Here is a 26119-nt window from a genome sequence, read left to right as displayed (position 1 = left end):
TGGCTGAGTGCAGTGACTCATGCCTGTAATCCCAGCACTTTGGATGGCCAAGGATGGAGGATCGCTTAAGGCCGGGAGTTCAAGATCAGCCTAGGCAACATAGCAAGATCCCATCTCTGTAAAGGAAAAAATACAACAAACATGGGATTATTATTGTTGTACAGATAAAATAAATGAAGAAAAACCTTTTAAAAATTAAAAAAATTGCACCATTATTATTTATGCTGTTTTTATTGTGGCTGTTTGAGCAGAAGGTAAAAGTGTTTCTCCCCAATCCCAACTGATGTTAATAATCTGTGGTATTCTTTCATTCTTTTTTCTATCCTCATATAATTGCATGCAGTCATATACAGAATATATATATATATATATATGGACTATGGTTGTCATTGTAGGTTTATATATTATACTTCTCTGCATCTTACTCTCACTTAATACATTGTGGAAATCTCTCCAAGTTAATTGGCATAGATCTAAGAAAATCCTTTTTTTTTTTTTTTTTTTTTTTTTTTTTTTTAAGACCGGGTCTCACTGTCTTCCCAGGCTAGAGTGCAGTGGTAGGATCTTGGCTTACTGCAACCTCTGTCTCCTGGTTTCAAGCGATTCTCTTGCCTTAGCCGCCAGAGTAGCTGGGATTACAGGTACATGCCATTATGCCTAGCTAATTTTTGTATTTTTAGTAGGGATGGGGTTTCACCATATTGGCCAGGCTGGTCTCGAAGTCCTGACTTCAGGTGATCTGCTTGGTTCGGCCTCCCAAAATGCTGGGATTACAAGTGTGAGCCACCACACTTGGCCCTAAGAAGTTACTTGTAATAATATTCCATGGTACAAATGAACTGTGTTCATACTTCTCCACTGATGAACATTCCCTTTATTTCCATTATTTTGCCACTGGAAACGATCTCACAATAAACATCTTGATACATAGAGCCTTACATATTGATGGTTTTATTTATGTGGAGTTTCCATAGGTGTGGCTAGGCTGCTTTCCAAAAAGGCTATAACTATTCTCATTTCCCCCAGGAATGTTGCCTGAGTACCTTTCTCCTGCATTCCAGCCAGTAGTAGATTTTAACACTTTTTAAAGGTTGGGTGGGTGACAAGTGATAGCTCATAGCTACTTTTGCTGATTGCTAGTGCTACTGAGCATCTCTATGTTGTATACTTACTATACATTTAGATTTGCTTGTCTGTAAATTAACCCTCTGATTTGCCTAATTTTCTTTTGGGTTATCTGCCTTTTTTTTTCCCCTTATCAAGTAGTGAGAGCTTCTAAATAATATGTATTAACTGCTCATTTGTTATATGCAATATTTTTCCCATTTATTTTTTTGCCTTTTGACTTTGTGGCACTTTTGCTATTGAAATATTCTTTTTTTTTCTTCTTCTTTTTTTTTTTTTTCTGAGACAGAGTTTCTGTCCCCCAGTGCAGTGGCACAATCTCAGCTCACTGCAACATCCACCTCCTGGGTTCAAGCGATTCTTGTGCCTCAGCCTCCTGAGTAGCTCAGATTACAGGCATGTGCCACCACATCTAGGTAATTTTTTGTATTTTTAGTAGAGACGGGGTTTTGCCATGTTGGTCAGGCTGGTCTCAAGCTCCTGGCCTCAAGTGATCCACCCACCTTGGCTTCCCAAAGTGCTAGGATTACAGATGTGAGCAACCTCACCCACCTGGTAAAACTTTTTTTAAATTATGTTTTATTTTGTCATTAAGCTTATATTAGCCATAATGAATTAGAAGTTTTCCATCTTTTTCTATAACCTATAAGAACTTCAATTATATTGGAATTATCTGTGGGTTTTTTTTTTTTTTTTTTTGAGACGGAGTTTCGCTCTTGTTACCCAGGCTGGAGTGCAATGGCGTGATCTCAGCTCACTGCAACCTCCACCTCCTGGCCTCAGGCAATTCTCCTGCTTCAGCCTCCTGAGTAGCTGGGATTACAGGCACACGCCACCATGCCCAGCTAGGTTTTTGGTTTTTTTTTTTTTTTTTTGTATTTTTAGTAGAGACGGGGTTTCACCATGTTGACCAGGATGGTCTCCATCTCTCGACCTCGTGATCCACCCGCCTCAGCCTCCCAAAGTGCTGGGATTACAGGCTTGAGCCACCGCGCCCGGCTTTATCTGTTTTTTTAAATTGTGTTTTAGGTTTTGGGGTACATGTGAAGAACATGCAATATTGTTGCATAGGTACATACACGGCAATGTGGTTTAGAGCATAGCTATGAAACCATTTGATCTTGGTACCTTTTTTAAAAAGTAGTCAGATCTTCAAAGCCTTTTCAATTTTTTCAAAAGAAATTGATCTAGGCAACTTTTCAGCTTAATTTAGTCATTTATATTTTCCTAGGAACTATGTATTTCCTTAAGTTTGTCAAATTTGTTGACAGAGCCTGTAGTCTCAGCTACTTGGGAGGCTTAGGTGGAAGGATCATTTCAGCCCAGTAGTTCCAGGCTGCAGTGAGCTAGGATTGCACTACTGCACTCCAGCCTGAGTGACAGGGCAAGATCCTGTCTCAAAAAGAAAAAACAATTTGTTGACAGAGCATAGGCATTTTCCCATATGCTCTATAAGGAATGGTGGAGGGAGAAAGAACATTTGTTGGACAGCTGTTATGTGCCAAACACGATGCTTCATATTTTATTTGTATTGTCTCATTTAATTAAATTCTCATATTGATTCTGTTGAGGATGTGTCATTATCCCCATTTTCCAGATGAGACCACTGAGGCTTGGGAAAATGAGGTAATAATATGCCAGGATCATGGCACAGGGAGCCAGAATTGTAATTCAGGCAGGTTCATACAATTTCAGAACTGGTTCTTTTATTTATTACTTCTGGCTTTCTCCAAATAGTTTCAAAATCATTGTATTTAGTGACTAAGAAATAGTTGCTTAAGAAAATTTGTCATCGTTTTCTTTCCCTCCCCCAATTACTAGGGAAGTTTTCTGGTTTTTACTATAATAAATGAATATAAAAAGAAATAGAGTCCCTTTTCTTCATATTTAGGACGTTTTTTTCTTAAGCTAAGTTTACAGAAGAAAACTTCTAGGTTGACAAGAACAGCTGTGATAATGAATAATATGTATTAAAGAGTACATTTTAAAAGGGAGCATAGTAACAGGATTATATAGAAAGGTAATATGACTTATTCTGGAAAAAGCCTTGATATGATTATGAAAGTCCCTTTGAGATCTCACTTGTAGTCTGCTCTTCATTTCATACTGGGAATCCCTCACCCTGAGCCTAGTAATTCCTCACTCTGCCATTGCTAGCCCTCGAGTCACTGCCTACCTTTGAATAAATAACCATCAGATGCTGCCACATGCCTCTCACCAAGTTAATGTGGCTCCTATTCCCCCCCAACCTTCCTCCATTCTTTCCATCTCTATGGTTGCAGTGCTAACCCCTATAAACACCCATTCAGGCCTTGGTAGACCCTCGGGAAAATATTAAGTTTTTAGAAAGAGCCTTTTGGTCTCTATGTCATGCCTGATCATGATATAAAGCAGTGGTTTTCAGGTTATATTTTTCGAAGCCCTCAGTCATCCTCCAGTCTGTCTTGAATGCAGAGAGGAAGCCACCAAGCTGATGGGGTTCTGGGTCCCTCTTCTTACCCGCTTCAACCAGAGTCTCTCTGTTCTTGTCTGGTTCACATACTACAGCTTTTGGGAAGGATTTCCCTTTTTTAATTTTTTTTTTTTTTTTTTTTTGAGACAGGGTGTCACTCTGTCACCCAGGCTGAAGTATAGTCGCACGTTCATGGCTCACTGTAGCCTCAACCTCCTGGGCTCAAGTGATCCTCCCACCTCGGCCTCTCAAAGTGCTGGGATTATAGGAATGAGCCACAGTGTCTAGCAGGGAAGGATTTCCTTTGAAGATTAGTTTCCACTGTTTAAAAGCAAGGGTTCTAAAATTATTTATATAGAGAAATAAGAATGTTGAAACAATAAGAAGTTATAGCCAAACTTTTCAGTATTCTTTCGGTTTCTGTTAACTTATTATTTAAGAAATTTTTCTAAATTAATTCAGAAAAAATTTTAAAATAATAAGTTAACAGAAACCTAAAGAATACTGAAAAGTCTCCTGACCCTCCCCGAGACTGACCTAGAATGTGTACCCTCCTCCCCACATACACACATAAGACTACAAAAACTGAGGATTTTCTATTACTTTCCAATTACTGCTGTGACAGAAAAGGAAAGTTTTACACTTTGGGGAATTGAAATTAATTGAAAGCAGACTTGAGTTAATTTCCATTTCAGTGTCCTTTATTGAACAGGTCTTTAGTGCACATTTCTAATTTAGTAGAATGAGAACTTTTTATGCTGGGGGGAGGGTGATGAGGAAATACTTTCCCCTGAAACTAAAATAATTCATCAGGACAAATCCTGCAACCATTTTCAAGAAGAGAGTCTATATATATGATCTCTGTGATGTAGAAAAAATGCTTTCAAGGTTATGAAAAGGGCTATTTGCTTGTTTTTTTCTATACAGCCTAAAAGCAGCATTATTTTGTGACAGTAACACTTTGTTTGTTCATGTTTTGTAGTTTTCAAAGCACTCTCATGTACGTTATCTCACTTGATCACTACAGCAATGCTGTGCAGTAGGCCAAACACATGTTCCATTCATTTTATACCCAAAGAAGCCATAGCTCATACAAATTATTTGCCAAAAGTAACACCAGAAGTCGCTTCAAGTAAGACGAGTAGTCTTTCTATGATTCTCTAAATAAACTGCTTCATGTCACAGTATTCCAAAGCACTGTAATTTAAAGTACCACTTTAAGGTACCATTGTCATTTTTAAAAAGGTATCATGTGGACTCTGATGGCTATCTGAATAAACAGGTTGGATGGATGGATACAAGGAAAAAAGTTTTGGCAGGTCTGATGAAAGAGATTGAGAGAAAGGGAAATAATACTAAGTCAGATTAAAAAGAGGGATGTAGCCACCAATTCAGAGAACATGAAATATTATTTGTAAAATTCGATATGCAATTTGTGACTAATTATTTCTTTTCTTTTCTTTTCTTTTCTTTTCTTTTTTTTTTTTTTTGAGACGGAGTTTCACTCTTGTTACTCAGACTGGAGTGCAATGGCGTGATCTCGGCTCACCGAAACCTCTGCCTCCTGGGTTCAGGCAATTCTCCTGCCTCAGCCTCCTGAGTAGCTGGGACTACAGGCATGTGCCACCATGCCCAGCTAATTTTTTTTTTGTATTTTTAGTAGAGACGGGGTTTCACCACGTTGACCGGGATGGTCTCGATCTGTTGACCCTGTGATCCACCCACCTCGGCCTCCCAAAGTGTGTGGCCAATGATTTCTAAAAGCTAGGTGAGATTAATAATTTTCTAGGAAAACATACATTACTGAAATTTGTTTTTAAAACACTAGAAATGTTTTAATGCAGAACAAGTATCTGTAGAAAATATTTAAAGGTAAGGTCAAATATCTACTCTCCAATAAGAAATGGTTCAGCATACTATCACATAAATAGATAAATAAATAAATAAATAAACATAGTCTAAATAAAATGCCAGAAAATAAAAATATAATACTATGATCAGCAAAGTTTGTTCTAAAATTAAAGATGGCTTAATGCTTATGAAACAATTAATAGAATTAATTAATCAATGTAACGCAACAAAACAAAGAGTACAGTGTGACCCTAGAAGCAAAGTGGTAAGGAGATAAGACAATTCTCACAATATGTAGATACACAAGTGTTTAAAACTAGGATACCTCAACGAAAATGTAGCTTTTTATGCCCACAACCAAACAAAATCATCCTCGAATACATAGCAGTTTAAAGTGGCAAAGCCAATAAATTAAAGAATTAAAATTAAAATAGGAGTGTGGCGCCTTGACTCATGCCTATAATCCCAGAATTTTGGGAGGCCAAGGCAGGTAGTTTGCTTCAGCCCAGAAGTTTTAGACCAGGCCGGGCAACATGGCAAAACCCTGTCTTTACAAAAAAAAAAAAAAAAAAAAAAAAAAAAAAAAAGCCAGTCGTGTTGGTGCACTCCTGTAATTCCAGCCACTCAGAAGACTGAGGTAGAAGAATCACCTGAACCCAGGAAGTCAAGGCTGCAGTGAGCCATGATAGAGCCACTGCACTCCAGCCTGAGTGGCAGAGTAAGAACTAGGCTCAAAAAAATTAAAATAAATAAAAGAATTAAAATAGGACTCTGTCACCAGACATCTCAAACAGTAAGTGGCCTTATTTTGAAAATGGTCGTTGGTGCACAAGTCAGCCTCTTCCGTGACCCCTTCTCAAATATGGGCTGCTAGAAACAGGGTGGCTCCTGCCACTGAACTAGGTCACAAGGCCATCACTCCTTCTCAGTTAACTGCCTGCATGGCTGTCCCTCCCCAGACTGTGAGCAACTAAAGAGCACACAGGGAGTTCTATTCATCTTTCTGTCTCCAGCTCCTGGCACCATTCTCAACATACTCTCAACAAATGTTTGAAGTGACCTGAATTCTCATGCAATAGACTACCAGAGAAACATACTTTAACTATAACCTCCTTCACATCAACAATAAAAAGTGGTAAATATAAAGAGTTTGGCCTGAAGATAATTTTTATTAGCAAAAAAGCCCTGTTTTATTTTAACAAGCAAAGTTTCACTGGCAGAAACATATCCCCTTGTTCCCACTCCCTGGCTTGAAAAACCAAGAGAAAGCAAGCTCTCCTAGTGAATGGTCCCACCCTAAAACGAACTGTAGTGATGTGCATCACTGCCAGCGGCCCCAAAGTGACCAGAGCCAGTGAGAACAGGAGCAAAGCATAGAGAACAGATCCATAGTTCGGGAGCACAGAAGGCTCAGAAATGAAATAACAAAGATCCTTCCATCCTCACTCCACTGGCAGGTTAATTTTTGTCATTGTTCACCTAAGATCAGTCAAGAGAAAGTAAATTGGTAGAGTTACTATGTGTCTACATCAATCAGGAAAAAAAGAATATGAGCATGCTATCACACACACAAAACCAACCACTGGCCAGAGATTATTTTAAGTTTAGAAATGCCTCATTAGGCTGGGCGCGGTGGCTCAAGCCTGTAATCCCAGCACTTTGAGAGGCTGAGGCGGGTGGATCACGAGGTCAAGAGATGGAGACCATCCTGGTCAACATGGTGAAACCCCGTCTCTACTAAAAATACAGAAAATTAGCTGGGCATGGTGGCGCACGCCTGTAATCCCAGCTACTCAGGAGGCTGAGGCAGGAGAATTGCTTGAACCCAGGAGGCGGAGGTTGCGGTGAGCCGAGATCGTGCCATTGCACTCCAGACTGGGTAACAAGAGCGAAACTCTGTCTCAAAAAAAAAAAAAAAAAAGCCTCATTGAAAACATGAAAACTTACTAAAAGTTTCAGATCAGGGCTGAAAGTCACTTCCAGGGCTCTTCTGACTCATTTTTATGCTTGGCATACATACTTAAATGTCTCAGAACCAGATTTTGTGAGACTGAATGTCTCCCAGTCTCTGCATCTGGTCAGGGAAAACGTGCTACGTCTCTTATCTTATCCTGATTTGACTCTCTTTAACTCAATCTGTCAAACACATTCTCTCCCTGGATTCATCTGAGTGTAAGTTAAAAGCCTCCTGGAGGCCAAGCACGGTGTTCAAACCTATAAATCTCAGCACTTGGAGAAGCTGAGGCAAGAGGACCACTTGAGCCCAGTAGTTCAAGACCAGTCTGGGCAACATAGTGAGACCCCACCTTTACAAAAAGTTTTATTTATTTATTTAACTGGGCATGTTGGCATGTACCTGCAGTCCCAACTACTTGAGAGGTTGAGGTGGGAGGATTGCTTGAGCTCACGAGGTCAAGGCTGCAGTGAGTAATGACTGTCCCACTGCACTCCAGCCTGTATGACAGAGTGAAATCCCGCCTCGGAAAAAAAAAAAAAAAAAAAGCCTCCCGGAGACACTGTGCAAGAGGCAGAGAGCCCCAGTAAATACCTACTTAAAAAGACAAAAAAGTGTCTGTCACTATACATTCACTAAGTAAGTCCCGATTAACAGGAAGGAAAGACAAAGAAGGACAAGAGTGCTCTCCTGGGAAATGCTGGAGGGAAAGAACCCTGGGCTCCAGAGACAACTCCCTCCAGTCCTAGAGATGGCTCTGATTTGCAGAGGAGTATATTAACATGGAAAAACTTTAGTCCTCAGGAAATGTTCCTTCTGCTAAAGCAGAGGCAGTTCCAGGACTCCCAAGATCTGAACCAGGTGGCTGAGTTAGTAGTACCTTGTGAAATGGATCATCAGTCACCAAAGCTTAATTTAGGTGAGAGGGGAAACCAGGTTACTGCTGCCCCTCCTGGGAGAATTTTTTTCATAGTTCAGATGAAATGACATTCAATTTGGAGCTGCCTTTGGCACTTTCAGAACAGCTAGGAAGGAGAAAAAGAGTACAATCCAGTCTTCAGAATGACTGTAATTTCCCACTACTGCTCAGTGAACAAAAACTCCCAGGGAGCAAAGCCTTCAAAAGTTGGAAATCATAGTGAAACATTGAAAATCAATGACCTCAGTTAGAAAAATAGCCCACAGCCCATGCATACTTGACAAGGGTCAGCAGTGGTCTCTGGGTACTAAAGCCACAGTATGTCCCCCTACAGAACTAGTCCACTTACAGGCCTATCTGGAGATTTTGGCCCTACAGTCCTCTGCTCCCTGCCAACCAAGTCCTGCTTAGCCCTCAAAGGGCAGCTCATGTCTTGGGGCAACCCTCAAGAAGCCTGCCTTGGCCATTCTCCTCAACTGTCATCTGTCATCTCTCCTCACCTAACCCAAGGATCATCTTTTTTTTAAGACAGAGGGTCTTACTCTGTCACCAAGGCATGGTGTAGTCATGGTTCACTCAAGCCTTGACCTCCCCGGCTCTTCCCACTTCAGCTGCCCAAGTAGCTGAGACTACGGGAGTGCACCACCACACCCAGCCCATTTTTATTTTTGTTTTTGTTTCTGTTTTGTAGAGACAGGGTTTCACCATGTTGCCCAGGCTGGTCTCGAGCTCCTGTGCTCAAGCGATCCTCCCACCTTGGCCACCCAAAGTCCTGGGATTATTACAGGCATGAGCCAATGCACTTGGCCAAGTCTCACCTTATAACCCATTATTATCACAGAGCCCAGCAGCAGAAGCCTAGATACGGGAAAGAGTCAACATTTTTGTTGACCAATGACAAGTGTAATTTCATCATTAGTTTGATTATTTCTTTTAAATTTCAGCTTATTTCATACGTGCCCTCCCTATAGCTAAAGCATACTGAACCCCACCAATGAGCACATTTTTACCATATCTGAAAAGTTTAGAACAAGGAGAAAAGGGCTAGAGACATTCCATAAGGAAACCAGAACACACCGGGGCAGGTTTTGCTAAGAAGCTATTTTCTGATTCCTCAATCTAGTATTGTATTATTTCAATTTCTTTGTTTGGAACAAGTTGGGACAGGAATAAGTTAATAAAAAATAGAAGAGAAGTGTTCCATCCCCCTGCCTCCAAACTGAATTACATACTTCTCCTTTGTCCCATATAGTTAATAGCAATCCTGTTCTTCAGATTTTTTTTTTTTTTTTTTTTTAGACAGAGTCTTGCTCTGTCACCCAGGCTGGAGTTCAGTGGCACAATCTTGGCTCACTGCAACCTGTGCCTCCTGGGTTCTTTTTTGCAGAGACAGAGTTTCACCATGGAGTTTCACCTGTTTCCAGGTCATGTTGCCCTGATCTCAAACTCTTGGGCTCAAGCGATTTGCCCACCTGGCCTCCCAAAGTGTTGGGATTACTTCAGCATTTTTTTTTTTTTTTTTTTGAGACGGAGTTTCGCTCTTGTTACCCAGGCTGGAGTGCAATGGCACGATCTCGGCTCACCGCAACCTCCGCCTCCTGAGTTCAAGCAATTCTCTTGCCTCAGCCTCCTGAGTAGCTGGGATTACAGGCATGTGTCACCATGCCCAGCTAATTTTTTTTGTATTTTTAGTAGAGACAGGGTTTCACCATGTTGACCAGGATGGTCTCGATCTCTTGACCTCGTGATCCACCCGCCTCGGCCTCCCAAAGTGCTGGGATTACAGGCTTGAGCCACCGCGCCCGGCCTCTTCAGCATTTTTAAAGGTATTTAAGGGAAGACACTAAACAACCTCAGTTGAAATCTATTCTAGGGCTGCTTAAGCATGCCACAAGGAAGTCAGCCCCTGTGTAGATTATGCTCATTTCATCTCTCTCTGATGTTACTGGAAAATGATTCCTTTACCTGAAGACAAGTTGATCTAACAGGGCACATACATGCTGCCCCACACCACTTCCTGCCTTTAATGCTCCTCAGAGGGTCTTCCATTTTGATTTTTGATAATGCAATCTATGAACATTTTCATCAGGCTTCTCACTGTAGAACTAAATAAAAGGGTTCCTCAAAAAGTCAGGAAGACAGGTCACCTGCTGGCTCATACAGTCTGGGAACGGAAGAGTACTAGACTGAGATCTAACCCGTCATGACTTCTTACTGTGGGGCTTTAGGAAAGCCAGGTACCCTCTCTGGGCTTCCATTTCCTCATCTGTAGTATGAGGGGGCTTTCAAAGTCCTGGTAGCTCTAAAATGCTGAGGCTAAAATATAACAGCGTAGTTCCAAATATCACTCAGCAGTGTGGTAACATGGTGATATCACAACCAATGGCCTCCCTTCCCTAGCCCTCCAGCCCCTAGAGCCTTCTATAACTGTTCTTTTGTTTAATCTAAACAAATCACCACCTTACTCCAAACTGAAATTATGCTAAACAGTTCATCATTTCTGAATCCATAATATTTTCACTATGCAGTTTTATCTGTCTTTAAGGAAAGGAAACAAACTGGCTTTTTTTTCCCTTCTTTTTTTCTGCTAAATGAATATCCCTGGTCACCCATATATTTCTCTCCATCGAGTATTGCCACTGGGCTGTTCCCTGGTCACCTCAAACTCCATCTGTTTAGATCACATTGGTAACTTTAACCTTTCCAGTCTCTCCCTTCAGGTTCCCCTAGCTCTGTCACCAGCACCGCCACTGACCCAGGCTCAAGACTGCAGAATAATCGCCTCTCATCCTAAAATTCACGTCGTGAAATCCTTATTCAAATCCACTAGTTGCAAAATCCTTATGAGTCTTACTTTGTAAGTTTTTTTATTTTCTCCTTTGCTTTTCATTGTCACCTCTTTGGTCAGCCTTGACTGCTTCGTGCCTAAACATCTCTAGGAGCATCCTAATTAGTTCATCCATCCTCTTCACTGCTACTAGATTGTTTTCCTTTAAATGTCACTTAGATGATCTTTTGCTTCTGCTCAAAAACTGCAATAGGGGTTTTTTGTTTGTTTGTTTTTTGATACAGAGTCTCGCTCTGTCTCCCAGGCTGGTGTGTAGTGGTGCAATTTCAGCTCACTGTAACCTCTGCCTCCCAGGTTCAAGCAATTCTCTCTGCCTCAGCCTCCCGAGTAGCTGGGATTACAGGCATCAATCACCACACCCAACTAATTCTTGTATTTTTAGTAGAGATGGGATTTTGCCATGTTGGCCGGGCTGGTCTCGAACTCCTGACTTCAGGTAATCTGCCTGCCTCAGCTGCCCAAAGTGCTGGGATTACAGGCATGAGCCACTGCACCTGGCCCGTATTTTTCTTCTTCATAAAATAAAATGGAGATCTCAAGGTCCTCCACAATGTCCCGGGGCCGGCCCTCCAACCTCATTTCTGATGCGTAGGAGGTCTGCCAGCCACCTCAGCCTGGTTCACCACTTGCATTTCCTATTTTGTCTCTCCTCCCTGCTGTCTGGTCTGCCCTGCTCACCCCACTTTAATGGACAAATCTTTGCTCATTCTCCAAAGTCTAATGCAGGCCCATTCCCTTTCTGGAACTTGAACCCTTCAATCCAACAGAAAATCATCCTTCCTTTCTTGGGATAACTGTAGAACTCAATAGGAGTCAAAACAAATTTTTCTACTGTTATTCATCTTATGTAAATAATCTCATTTTCTAAGTTAATTGTAAACTCCTTTGAGAAAAGAGGCTATTTTTTCCACCTCTATTATCCCTGTACATAGGATATATTCTAACATAGAGTAGAAGTTCAATAAAGGTTTATTGACAAAGACACTAAACTGTCCTCAACACTGACAGTGGTAACTCCTCAGCACACAATCCCCCTCAATCAATTATTAATGATTAATTGATAAGGTATTCTCGAATCTAAAAATCATGGATGTAAAGACTAAGGGAGAAATGACTGATAGAAGGAAATACAGACTGGGAGAGTGGAACAAAGGGATTTAATGTTCTAGTTAGGCTCTACATGGCATTTTCAGAGTTACAGGGTCATAAAATAGGATGATCTGCAACAGCTTAGCCCTTGTTACATACATTAGATTCTAGTGTTTTGGATTGAAAAGCAAACTCAATCCTTTTCTTCCTTCACCCACTTTGGAATGCACCTTAGAATCCTTACTGCCTGTTGTCTGCCCACTCCTTTCCTCTTAACACCTCTCCAGAGCTTGCCTTTGGCCCCTAGTGTCTGCCATTCATCTGCTCCTGGATGTTCCTGTCTCCAAACCAAATTATATGATGGGCTTTGAATCATGAGCCACTAGATGCATAATAAATCTAAAAAAAGAAATGTATCCCTTTGAAAATAGTATTTCCAGCCTAGTCCTTGCATCTTTAACTCCTTCCCACACATTTTTTAGTGTAGGTCCTTCCTTTAGCCTGTAGTATAAATCTGGATGTAAAATTCACATGCAGAACAGATCCCTGCTTCTTAAAATCCTGTAAATTCAGTTTTCATAGTTTTTTTTTTTTATGTACTGTTAATTGCCCATTGGTAGAAATTAAATGAATTAGATGCAATACATTTGAAAAGTCATTAAAATGTTAAAATAGACTGTCTGGAATCATAGAAGCAGAGAGAAGCTCATTTGTAAAAATCCTGGGCCGTAAGGCATATGAGGAGGAAGAGCTAGGTTGAATCTCAAGCTGTGATTTATCTCTACCAAAGCCTATTTCTGCCCTGTCTCTTGGCAACTTCAAAGTCTTCTCAACTTTACAATATCCTACTACCCCACATCAAGGATAAAAAAAGATCTAAGGTCTCTGCTTAAATGTCACTTTATTAGAAAGGCCTTCTTTGACCGATACATGAAAGAAAGGAGTCCCAGCCTCTATGCCCGATCTCCCTTTCACTGCTTTATTTTTCTCCACAACATTTACCAATCAAATGATAATGTTATATATTTATTTGCTCATTGACCGTCTTGGCTTATCAGCTCATGAGGGCTTGGACATTTTTGTTCACTCTGTATTCTCCAAGACCTAAACCAAGGTCTAGCACAGAATAGGCCTTAAATAAATAGGTGTTGAATAAATGAATAAACCAATCTCATAGTTCAGAAAGACCAAATGAAACAAAACAGCACCCACCACAACTACTTGCCATATCAACTAAGGAATCAATGTAGAGTGGTAAAGAAAATCAAATGGAAAGAGTATTCAGAGGTCAGTCCCGTCACTTTACAAACACGGAAAATGAAGTCCAGAGAAGACAAGTGACTTGGCTAAGTTATAAGGTCTTGTTTTGACAGAGAAAAATAAAATGATTCACTAGAGAGTCCCAAGTTCTTATACATATATGGTGATTATGGAATTGGATAAAATGTCTTTAATTTCAGTGAGGCAGGACTCAGAAGTCAGTGGTATCAAATTGCTGTCAAGTTAGACACCTTGCCCAGATATATCAACCTCATTGCCTGTCATCAACATTATGACTCTGTTCGTTTTAATCTTGAGAGATTTTTTAAAACACTCTTTAATCTGTTCTCAGCTCATACTTCAGCCAGTTGAGAGCAATAGCGAGAGCCATGCTAGTTGTTAATAGGGAGTAGAAATGGAGAATTTGAGTTTGATGTCTGAAAGATGTGGATTCAAATCCCAAGTCCATGATTTAAATAGCTGGTTGACCTTGGGAAAATTACTCCCCCTATCTGAGTCTGCTAGCCCAGTCTCTGGAATGACCGTTAAGTCTCTAGTGCTGATTATTGCTATGCTTTGCAGTTTGGAAACTCAGCTTTAGCCTGAGATCAGTAGAGATAAGAGAAGAAGCAAATGTGGAGGTCTCCTGAGGAGTCCAGATGTAAAGGTCTTTCAGGATAGGGATGTGTTAGCTTCCAAGGTCTGAAGCACGGAGCTCAGAAATGAGCCCCACCAGGGAGCTGGTTACTGCTGCAGCCATCAGAATGGAGCCCTCCATCCACAGCCTCAGCCCAGGAGTGGGTAGGAAGGGAGCCCACCAGCAACCAGCTGCTTGGCATCACTGGGCCTAAATATGGGGTTAGAGCTGGATGAAGGGGCTGCCCCTGCACCAATCTATCAGAGGTGCTAAAACATCCCTGGAAATGTGACAAGGAGAAAACTAGATTTATCAGGAGTTCTCTTAAGGAAAGACTCTTGTGTGATTGAAATGAATGCTTCCTTCTGATAGGGGTGTGTGGGGGCGGGGGGGGGTAAGAATGGGGTATCCTAAATGCAGGCTTGAGTAGCAACACATGGTCACCAAAAAGCCTTCAAAGAAGGCTGAGTCTGGTTTTCTTGCAGGATTTTTGTTTTGTTGAGTGGTATAGCCACTGTGAAGCCAGAGCTGAACTGTTATTGATCCTGAATAGGAAACTGAGTACTGCTCTTGGGAGCCTCCTCTTCCACATTTCCTCCAGGAAAAGGTCACCCTCTCCTCATTTAAGTGTGAGATATTGAAAGAAAATCTGTTTAAGCAAGTGCCAGATTTTTAGCCTGCCTGCGGTATCTTGACTCAGCTCTGTCTGTGGGACCTTAATCTTAAATCTCAGAAACACCATCTCACTAACTCCAGCTCATCGGCTCTGCAAATCACTACCTCCCCATATCCTGTGGGACTGCTCCTCTAATCAGAGTCTTGAGAGGTTGTCTGGATGGAGCTCAAGGTGTGCCCCTGTGGACAATTAGACACTGGTTGATATGATTTTGCTACTTGTAACAGCTCGTGACTGGACTAGCTGAAGTTACTTGGTTTGTTCCTCTATTTCAGAGTAATTCAAATAAAACTTTATAGTAGTTAGAATATGCATATACATGGGTAGATGATCTCAGTTCATGCCTTTCACCAAACACTTTCATGCTGCTGTGGCTTTGTTCCTCCTATCCTCCGTTCCTCAAACATCTTTCTTTATCTAATGAAATACTTTTTATCCTTCGGGGCTCAGTTCAAGCACCTCTTTCTCTATGAAGCTTGCCCCTATCCTCTAAGTCATAATCAATCAATCCCTGTTCTACCACATTCTCAGACAGCATTATTAGTGTTTCTTCCTGCCAGGAATTTTAGGCAATAGTCTCTGTGTATTTACTTATTTATTTTAGAGATGGGATCTTGTTCTGTTGCCCAAACTAGAGCGAGTGTATAATCCTAGCTCACTGCAGCCTCGATCTCCTGGGCTCAAGCAACCTTCCTACCTCAGCCTCCCAAGTAGCTGGGACTACAGGTGCGTGCCTCCATACCAGACTAATTTTAAATTATTTTTTGTGAAGGTAAGGTCTCGCTTTCTTGCCCAGGCTGGTCTTGAACTCCTTGGCCTCAAGCAATCCTCTCCCATCAGCTTTCCAAAATGCTAGGATTACAGTCGTGACCCACTGTGCCCAGCTGACCATTTCTTTCTTTTTTTTAATTTTTTTTTTGAGACGGAGTTTCGCTCTTGTTACCCAGGCTGGAGTGCAATGGTGCAATCTCGGCTCACCACAACCTCCGCCTCCTGGGTTCAGGCAATTCTCCTGCCTCAGCCTCCTGAGTAGCTGGGATTATAGGCATGCGCCACCATGCCCAGCTAACTTTTTGTATTTTTAGTAGAGACAGGGTTTCACCATGTTGATCAGGATGGTCTCGATCTCTTGACCTCGTGATCCACCTGCCTCGGCCTCCCAAAGTGCTGGGATTACAGGCGTGAGCCACCGCGCCCGGCTCCAGCTGACCATTTCTTATTCATATCCATTGAACCTGGAAGGTAATAATTCTTTTTTAAAATTTCTTTTTTTAATTCACAAATTATAATTGTATTTATTTAAGAAGTGTAGTGCAATGTTATGATAGGTGTATACAATGTAGAATGAGTAACTCAAGCTAATTAGCCTACCTGTCACCTCACATACTTGTCATTGTTGTGGTGAGAACATTTCAAATTTATGAAATCTACAATATGTTAACTAAAGTCAGCCTGCTATGCAATAGATCTCAAAAACGTATTCCTCCTGCCTTACTGAAATTTGTACCCTTTGACCAACATGTCTCCATTCCACCCCCTCACTTATCCACCCCCAGCCTCGTTCTACTCTCCACTTCTATGATCTTGACTATTTAGATTCCACATATAAGTGAGCTCATCTCATATTTGCTGTTTGGTGCCTCGCTTATTTCTCTGAGCATAATATCTTACGATCCTAGAGTGCTGGACTTGAAGCCTCAGGATAAACGGGGCATATCTCCTCACAATAGCAATTTTACTCTTTATAGTAGCAATTTTACTTAATTTTCAGCAATTTAAAAAATTATCAAACATTTTTAATTCTCAGATATTTTATAGAGGGGAGTGCAAAATTAGCTTGAATTTTAACGTAACTACATTTAAATCATTTGTTCACATTCCTCTGACGTGAGGATTATTTGCAGTGGGCACTCAGCACAAGTCTGAGTTGAATTTAATTCCAGGAGATGTTTATGATTAATTATTTCTCTTCCTAAAAAACCCCACAGAACTTTATTTGTTCATATTAATAGCAAGAAGACCCATTTAAAAAAAATTAATGAGTTGGAAAAGGCAAGCTGGAAAAATAATGCTATTTCACCTAAATTGTAAATTTTGGTTTAGGAAAGTTCACTATTTAAACATGCCTGAGAAATCTTTCAGAGCACTACCCTTTGGCAAAGACCAAATGATTCTTTGTATTTAAAAAAAATATTTATAGGATACATTATACATGTAAAGTAGCATATGCAATATATGCATAGTTTACTCTTCCAAGTCTTTACAGTATCTGATAAGTTAAAAAATTAAATGAATAATAAATAATAAGTATTTATCAAGTGAAATGTCCTTGAGACTTTTTGAAGCCACTGCCAAGAAGTAGGACTTAAGACTAATATTTTCCTTTTTTTAAGTATATTAGGTAAAGTACAGCCAAATAGAAATAAACCAGCTATGATGTTATTTGTAAGCCTTGCTTTACACTACATTACTTTAAAATCTTAATCATAAAAGCAATACACACTTAATGTAGAGATGTTAAAAACCTGAACCACTGTACCCTCTTTCTCTTTTCCTGCTCATTGTAGGTGGAAGGGTCAATAGGAAGGCCCCTCTGGAGCTCCTGGAAGACAGCAGAGGGCATGACAGTGACTGAATCAGGAGTGAATGACCCACCTTGAGTGACTGACACTAGCTTGACTGTGCATGGAACTTCCTGTAGCCCAGGAGTCAATGTGCACCCAAATTTTGTGTTTGACAATCACCCTTTTGTCTTTTTTTTTTTTTTGAGACGGAGTTTTGCTCTTGTTACCCAGGCTAGAGTGCAATGGCGTGATCTCGGCTCACCGCAACCTCCGCCTCCTGGGTTCAGGCAATTCTCCTGCCTCAGCCTCCTGAGTAGCTGAGATTACAGGCATACGCCACCATGCCCAGCTAATTTTTTTTTTTTATTTTTAGTAAAGATGGGGTTTCACCATGTTGATCAGGATGGTCTCGATTTATTGACCTTGTGATCCACCTGCCTCGGCCTCCCAAAGTGCTGGGATTACAGGCTTGAGCCACCGTGCCTGGCCTCACCCTTCTATCTTATAAATACAGTTTCAGAACTTTATTCTCCCAACTTTCTTTATAAAAGTAATGGCTTTCCAAGCAATTCTATTTGATTTTAACAATATAACTTTTAAATAATATGTCATTAGTCAATAATCCCCTCCAAAATCAGAATTAAATGATCTTATCTACTTTTTATATTTTATTCCATCATCCAAATCATTATTCCTATGATGATTTATTTAGACATGCACTAATACAGACTTTTTGCCACCTCTGAAAGTCTTTATCAAAATTCTTCTGTGACTCCTAAAGTTCAAATGCCCTAACCCAACAGACAAACCCCTTTGTGCTCTGGCTTCTGCCCAGCTCTGCAGACTCATCTTTAGTCACCTCCATACACACACTGGGTTCCTATCACGAAGACAATCATGTTTCCCCATCCACTCTAGCCTCTGGGGCTGTTCCATCAGTGGACAGTCTTCCCCTGCACCAGGCTAGCTGTCAAACTCCTAGTGCCCTTCAATATTTTGTGCAAATGTCATTTTCCCCTGTCTTTCTTGATATGTCCCAGGAGAGTTAAACCTTGTTTGTCTGTGCTGTGGTCGCATCTTGTCTACACTTCCATTATAGTATTTCTATCAAACTATAAATTTAAAAGTCTCACTTCTACAAGATTGGGGTCCAATACTCTCAAGGTTTCCAGGAATCCTCTAAATTACAGGCAAAATTTTATAGGTTCATTTTCTTCTCAGGAAAGAGTTCAGAGCTCACATCAGTCTCAAAGGAGTCTATAATTACGCTCTCAAAAATAAACTTAGAAACCACTGCACTAGATTATGAGTCCTTAGGAGACAGTGGGTGAATTCTATTATTCTTTGAGTCTCTACAGATAGATGCCTGATGTTAGCTGAATGAGCATTTCAGTTATTGTTTAGAGGTAGATGCTTATTCCAGTAAAGATATATAGTAAACTCAACCTCCTCTGTTTTTTTATTTAAGTAAATAGGAAGTATGATACTGTGAAAAATATAGATACTTTTCATACATTCAAGTGTGATACTGTGAAAATCCTTCCATATCTTTCTTTTTGCCCAGTGTACTTTCCATACTATGGAAAGTACACCGGGCAAAAAGAAAGATATGGAAGGATTTATACTAAACTAATAACATTGGAAAGAGGGATGGGGTTCAGGGTAGGATGGGCTTTTAAATCTTATTTAAACTCTTCTGTCATAATCATGTTTGTATTTTATTTTACAAGAGCACTTTTGGGTTTTGAAGTTTAAAAATAATGTTTTAAATTATGAGACTTTTTTCCTAAGTGTGTCAGACATCTAGCTTCCAATCCCAGCTCTGCTACTTATTCCATTTTGTGACCTGGGAAAGTTAATCTTCCTAAGCCTATGCTCCCTCAAATGTCAAGTGGGCATAATAGTTACTAGCCCACATTCTTATTAAGTGAAAAAGCCCAGTATGCACTAGGGACTCAGAATCTACCACTTCAATGGAAAGTAAATGTTGTCTTTCTTAAAGTTTTTTGCAATCACCAAAGACATTCAAAATAGAACTTAATTAAAACATAGTACTGCTGAATGTGATGGCTCACACCTATAATCCCAGCACTTGCAGAGGCTGAGGCAGGTGGATCATTTGAGGTCAGGAGTTTGAGACTAGCATGGCCAACATGGAGAAACCTCATCTCTATAAAAATACAAAAATCAGCTGGGCATGGTGGTGTGTGCCTGTAATCTCAGCTACTCGAAAGGCTGAGGCAGGAGGATTGCTTCAACCTGGGAGGTGGAGGTTGCAGTGAACTGAGATCATGCCATTGCACTCCAGCCTAGGCGACGGTGAGACGCCATCTCAAAAACAACAAACAAACAAAAAAACCCAACATAGTTCATTCTTGTCTCAATGCTGTCAGCAAGCACTCATATATGCAGTCAAGTCTGATATAATGTGGCTGGTTTAGAAGGTGGCTATTTCCCCTTACTGCTAGCTAATTAAGTAATCTCACAATTTGCTTATTTGATTGTTTTCAAGCCAAGAAGGGTTATAAAATTCTACAAAGAAATTTATAATACTCTGCTTCAAGAATGATCACTGGTTTAATCTGAGCTCTCAGTTTGCCTGTGTTCTTATTAGAAACCAGTTCTTTGCAATTTTCACTCACCTCGTGCCCTGTCTCCACTGGGAGACATCATATCATTTTTTTTGAAGTCTTCTTCCTGATTTCTCTAGAAGTTCTGTAAAAAACAAAATGCCATTGATAATGATAGCTACCTTGAATTTATGCCATCATTTTTCCTATAATTTTGTAATTAAAAGTTTTATTATATATGCAATTCACTGTTGTTAAAAGTTTCTAATAGGTCCAAACCATACAAAGCAAAAAAGTAAAAGTCCTTGTTTTTTCTAGTCTTTTAATTTTCAAGTCAGTTGGTATTGAGTAAGTACAATCACCTCAGCATTCACATGTTTGGGGTGACTAATAAAAATAAATTCCTATGTACTTAAAAACAGAGCTGGAGAACGCCAGCATGGCTTAGAGGGCTTTGCTGAATCAGAAGAGTTCAAAGCAGTTGAATTGACCCTAAAATATTGAAAGCCACAAATCTAGAGTCTTTTCTAATATTCCACATTAAATCATTGATTTCCAGTGACAAATGAAATATGTTTATAATAGGTTTTTCTTTAGAGACTAATTACAGTGATCTATCCTCAAAATTAAGAACAAATCTAATTAGAAAACATTCTGTGATTTATATAATTTTTGCTGCAGTACAGGCAGAAGTCCACTGAATCTTCCTGGACTTCAGTATCCTCACCTGTATGATTAGCTTAGTAATAGCAATACTTGCCTCACGGTGTGGATGTGAGGATTAAGGGACATGAAGACTGGAGGGAGGGAGAATGGGATGTAGGAGTGTGGGGAGGGGAAAAGCCTAACTTGGTCACCTTTTGTCATTTTTATCAAGGGGCCTTTATCCTAGGTGAATCTGTTTATTCCCAGCTTGGCTTGCTCTTTTTTTTTTTTCCTTTAACTTTACCAATTTTTTTCTTAAAAGATTACTTTTGTACATAATGCTGTATTTTGTCTAAAAGAATATAAGAAGCCATGTAAGGTCTGATACTGGCTCTGTCAGACACTGCTAGTTGCTACCCAGTATTCATTGTCCTCTTTTTTTTTTTTTTTTTGGAAACCCACTTAAAAGACTGTATTTCCCTTCTCTCTCACAGCTAAGTGTAACCACGAGACTAGATTTCTACCCATGCAATACAACTAGAAACACTGAGTGACCTCTGGGAAGTCTCCTAAAAGAAGAACACACCTTTTTTTCCCCATTCCTCATTCCTGCTGGCTGAACCCCAGTGAGATCAGTGGAGACCTAGCAATCAGTGAAATCGATGAAGACCTAGCAACCTTCTTGGACCAAAAGGTGATACATTAAGAATGGCAGGAGAAAAAGATGAGACGAATCTCCGTACCTCATAGCAAAGAACTCATCTAACAGCTCTAGACTGCCTACCTTTGTGGGGTTTTTCATTTTGGTTTGTTTTAGTTTTTATTTATGTAAGAGAGAAATATACTTCTAGCTTGTTTAAGCCCCTATTATTCTGTTTGTTTTTTTTTTCCCAGCATAGCATATGCAGATGAACCCAATCCTTACTGATATGCTGGTCTTCTAGGCAGCTATACAGAGCCTAAAAACAACTTTTTTTTCTTTAAAAGAAAGGTTTTCTCTCTGAAGCCTAGGCTGGAGTGCAGTGGTGTGATTGTGGCTCACTGCAGCCTTGACCTCCTGGGCTCAAGCAATACTCCTGCCTCAGTCTCTGAGTAGCTGGAACTACAGGTGCATGCCACCATGCCTGGCTAATTATTTTTATTTTTATTTTTATTTTTTGGTAAAGATAGGGTTTTGCCATGTTTCCCAGGCTTGTCTCAAACTCTTGGGCTCAAGTGATCCAAGAGTTGTGGCCTGCTAAAGTGCTGGGATCACAGGTGTGAGCCACCACACCTGGCAGGAACAATTTTTAATTCTGGAAAGTTTTTTCACATTCCCTTGGAGCCTATGTGTGCTTTCTGCTTATTAACAACAAAGTCTTCAGAAAACTCTAGTGTGTCACTCCAGCCCTTGTTTGTACCCTTTCTCCCTTGAATTGCCTTCATTTCAGATACTACTCACTCCTTTGAGCTCCTCAGATAAAAACCTGGAAAATGAAGCAACTCAATTGCGGAAGAAAGAGGGAGAGTTTGGATAAAATTAAGTTTTTAGGGCTTTTTGTGAAGTATAGGAAAAACAGAGTTCACGTGCATTCAGCAAGTATTTAATAAGCATATACCATATAAAAGGCATTGTACCAGGTGCTGGGAGAAATGCAAGGATGCCATTGCTTCTGCTTCCAGTCTAGCAGGGAACATGAGACACACAAATAATGGTAACATATGAGGGATTGTGACAAATGAAATAAGAAAAGTGTAAAGTGCATAAACTTTTCAGAGAATAGATGAATTCCATTGTGGGAATTGGAGAAAGCATCAAGAAGATAGGATTTGAGCCAGGCTTTGCACAATAGTCAAAAGGGGATCACCAGAGGGGCCAGGCACAGTGGCTCACATCTGTTATTCCAGCACTCTGGAAAGCTGAGGCAGGTGAATTGCTTGAGGTCAGGAGTTTGAGACCAGTCTGGCCAACATGATGAAACTCTCTCTATTAAAAATACAAAACTTAGACCATGTTGGTGGGTGCCTGTCATTTCAGCTACTCAGAAGGCTGAGGCAGGAGAATCGCTTGAACTCAGAAGACAGAGGTTGCAGTGAGCCGAGACTGCGCCACTGCACTCTGGCCTTGGTGACAGGGTAAGACCCTGTCTCAAAAAAAAAAAAAAAAAGAAAAGAAAAGAAAAGCAGAAAAAAAAGAGGATTACAAGAGGAACAAAGCACAAGGCCCAAATGGATTTAGAAATCCTAGGGAGCACAGAAGGTAGAATAGAAGGTGGGCCTAGACAGGTAGATTGGGGACAGATAGAGGGCCTTAAATCTTTTCTTTGGAACTTGCTTTGCAGTAGAGAGAAAGAGTTGTTGAAAATATTAAAGCAGAGATATAGCACAGGTGTAACAAGATCACGAATCTCTGGTAAGAAATGACTTTGTGGTTCTGTAGAGGAAAGAGCAGCTGCAAAGAGGCCAGTGAGCAGGCACCTTTAATAACCCAAGTAAAAGACTATGATGACCTGAATTAGGGAAGTGGCTCTTAGAAAGGAGGGCACAGATAGAAGTGACATTTCAAAGATTGTTCCATGAGCCCAATATATGCTTTGCCCAAGAAAAAGAGTTGGATGGTCACTCTCAGATTCAGAAGGAGAAAATACATTCATAAGATAATTTTTAAAATTGCTCTAAACTGAACTGGGAGACTAAAAGGAGACTAACTATGATGTAATAATGAACTTCTTGGTTATACAATTTTACCAAAGGCTTAACTTTTGCTTTTCCCAAATGTCAATTGGGGTTGCACTGACTAGTTCTGCTAGGAGATGGGGAAAGCACATTAAAAAGCATCTCAGAAAAGAAATACAACCATCCTTTCTTTCTCATTGCTCATCCTTTGCCCAGGTGTTATGGTAAATAGCAGATGTCAGTTAGGTTATTCCACTTTTCCCCAGTTATTCCTTTACCCACCTTTAGGCATCATCTCTACCCACCCCACCTTCCCACACACTCCATAAGAAATCCAATGAAAATGTAAGAGGAGGATTTTTTTTTTTTTTTTTTTTTGTGAGACAGAGTTTCGCTCTTGTTACCCAGGCTGGAGTGCAATGGCGCGATCTCGGCTCACCGCAACCTCCGCCTCCTGGGTTCAGGCAATTCTCCTGCCTCAGCCTCCTGAGTAGCTGGGATTATAGGCACGCGCCACCATGCCCAGCTATTTTTTTTTGTATTTTTAGTAGAGACGGGGTTTCACCATGTTGACCAGGTTGGTCTCGATCTCTCGACCTTGTGATCCACCCGCCTCGGCCTCCCAAAGTGCTGGGATTACAGGCTTGAGCCACCGCGCCCGGCAAGAGGAGGATATTTTTTAGGGAGCATAAGAATTTTCCAGTATTTGCCTCTTCGTTGCTTGCTAAAAGCATGCCAGTGGCCGGGTGCGGTGGCTCACGCCTGTAATCCCAGCACTTTGGGAGGCTGAGGCGGGCGGATCACGAGGTCAAGAGATCGAGACCATCCTGGTCAACATGGTGAAACCCCGTCTCTACTAAAAATACTAAAAATTAGCTGGGCGTGGTGGCACGTGCCTGTAATCCCAGCTACTCAGGAGGCTGAGGCAGGAGAATTGCCTGAACCCAGGAGGCGGAGGTTGCGGTGAGCCGAGATCGCGCCATTGCACTCCAGCCTGGGTAACAAGAGCGAAACTCCGTCTCAAAAAAAAAAAAAAAAAAAAACATGCCAGCATAGCCTGCAGAAAAGTGGAAAGGGCTGACATTGCCCCATAGATGAGAATTATATCCTCAAATCGCTTGAGATAAGTAGACCCCAAAGACAAATCCAAAAGAGCAATTCCCTCATTCTCAGGAAATAAATTCCAGAGATTTCTTCAAATGGATACATTTGAGAATCCGGTTAGCTGCTGCTTTCTCTTTATTTTTCTGGTTATTTTAGGAAGACTTAAACAAATGTTAATTCCTACTACCCTCTTTTTGTCAATAAAAGTAGTAACAGACAACAAAATAATCATGAATATACCAATCAAAAGAGTGCTGTCTGTAATAATAGCAATTTAAGATTTGTTTTGTTCATCTTATTCAGGACATTCAAAGTGCTTTACAAATAACGTAATGAGGTTTTTTTTCCTTCCATGGCTACCAGGGTGATTCCTGGCACTCTCGAAAGGCACAGTGATTAGTCAAGTCCTTGGGGCCCAGCAGCAGTAATGTGATGCGTATTGGTTAAACTGTTTCACATTCATGTAAATTGCGTGTGTGGGGGGGGCGGGGGGGTCGGGGGAGAATCTTCCACACTGTCCTTGAGAAGATTAGCAAGAATTATGAACTTAAAGATTCTTACATTTTATAAAAATCCAAACAAAGAGAAATATTGAACAAATCATACTCTCGTCCTAAAATAAAAATCTCAGGGTCTTAACCTGTGGTACTGGGAATTGGGTTTCATGTCACCTGTAAATCTACAATTGTATGCAAAATTTTGTGTGCTTTTACCTTTTTTTTTTTTTTTTTTTTTTTTGCAGAAATGGTGGACTGGTTTCTGAAGATTCTGAAAGCAATTCTTGACACCGAAAAGGGTTAAGAACTGCTGTCATTAAAGAAAAAGAGAGGAAGGAAAAGGGACAGAGGAAGGGAAGAAAGGAGAGGAAGATGAGGAGGAAGATCAGTTGATCTTTGTATCCACATTGCTTGGTTTACCACTGGCCTGCTATGTTGAAGTACACCCTTATACACAGAGAAAAGGGAAGGTAAATAAAGGGAATAAAGAAAAAGTCAACAGTAAGGCCAGCATGGTGGCTCATGCCTGTAATTCCAGCATTTTGGGAGGCATAAGTAGGAGGAATGTTTGAGATCAAGAGTTCAAGACCAACCTGGGCAACATGACGGAACCCCATTTCTACAAAAAATACAAAAATTAGCCAGCGGTGGTGGTTAGTGCCTGTGGTCTCAGCTACCCGAGGGGCTGAGGCGGGAGAAATGCTTGAGCCCAGGTGGCAAAGTGAGACCTTGTCGAAAAACAGAAAAGAAAAAAAACCTAATAATATGATTATCTTCTTTGAAAAGCCTCTGAGTTTTTAGATGAGCTTAGATTGCATTTTCAGAGTCCATGGTATGAAAATCATAGACATTAATTAATTAGGTTTGTGAAAAATGTTTAGAATAAATATACATCAAAACCTTTTTTCTCTAGTGTAAATTTCTGATTATTGCATTGAATCCTTCAGAAGTAGACTTCAGTGAAATACCTATACAACTTACAGCAATATAATTTTATATTAAAAGAGGCTATTAAAAAATATAAAAGAGTGATATAAAGACAGATTTCTACATATTCAGAACACTATTTCAGCATAAAAAAACTCACATAATTCCAATACTAATTATAATAGAATGCTATTCTCACCTAAGTAAAGCCAGTGTCAAGTGAAGCTCAGTTCTCATTACACACCAAAGCCCCATGAAGTGTTTAGAATTAGGTTTTACCAATAAAGCCCCCACGTAATTAATCAGTATACATTTTCAATCAGGATGTGTTTTCTGTTCTGTACAT

The 26119-nt window shown here is 40.4% G+C and overlaps 1 protein-coding gene across 3 annotated transcripts in view; it reads right to left on the bottom strand.

Moving 5' to 3' along the window:
• The window catches only part of ARHGEF33 (Rho guanine nucleotide exchange factor 33), a 141903-nt gene that overhangs the window by 107111 nt on the left and 8673 nt on the right, over nt 1-26119 (bottom strand). For all 3 annotated transcript variants that reach the window (XM_074396251.1, XM_039462414.2, XM_074396260.1), the window contains exon 3: nt 20018-20090. The gene's annotated coding sequence lies outside the window, so the exon portion shown is untranslated. The remainder of the gene's footprint in view (nt 1-20017; nt 20091-26119) is intronic.

The sequence above is a fragment of the Saimiri boliviensis genome, chromosome 1, assembly GCF_048565385.1.
Source record: "Saimiri boliviensis isolate mSaiBol1 chromosome 1, mSaiBol1.pri, whole genome shotgun sequence".
Taxonomy (NCBI): domain Eukaryota; kingdom Metazoa; phylum Chordata; class Mammalia; order Primates; family Cebidae; genus Saimiri; species Saimiri boliviensis.
The sequence above is the reverse complement of the archived record's forward strand: the minus strand, read 5'-3'. Positions and strand labels throughout refer to the sequence as shown.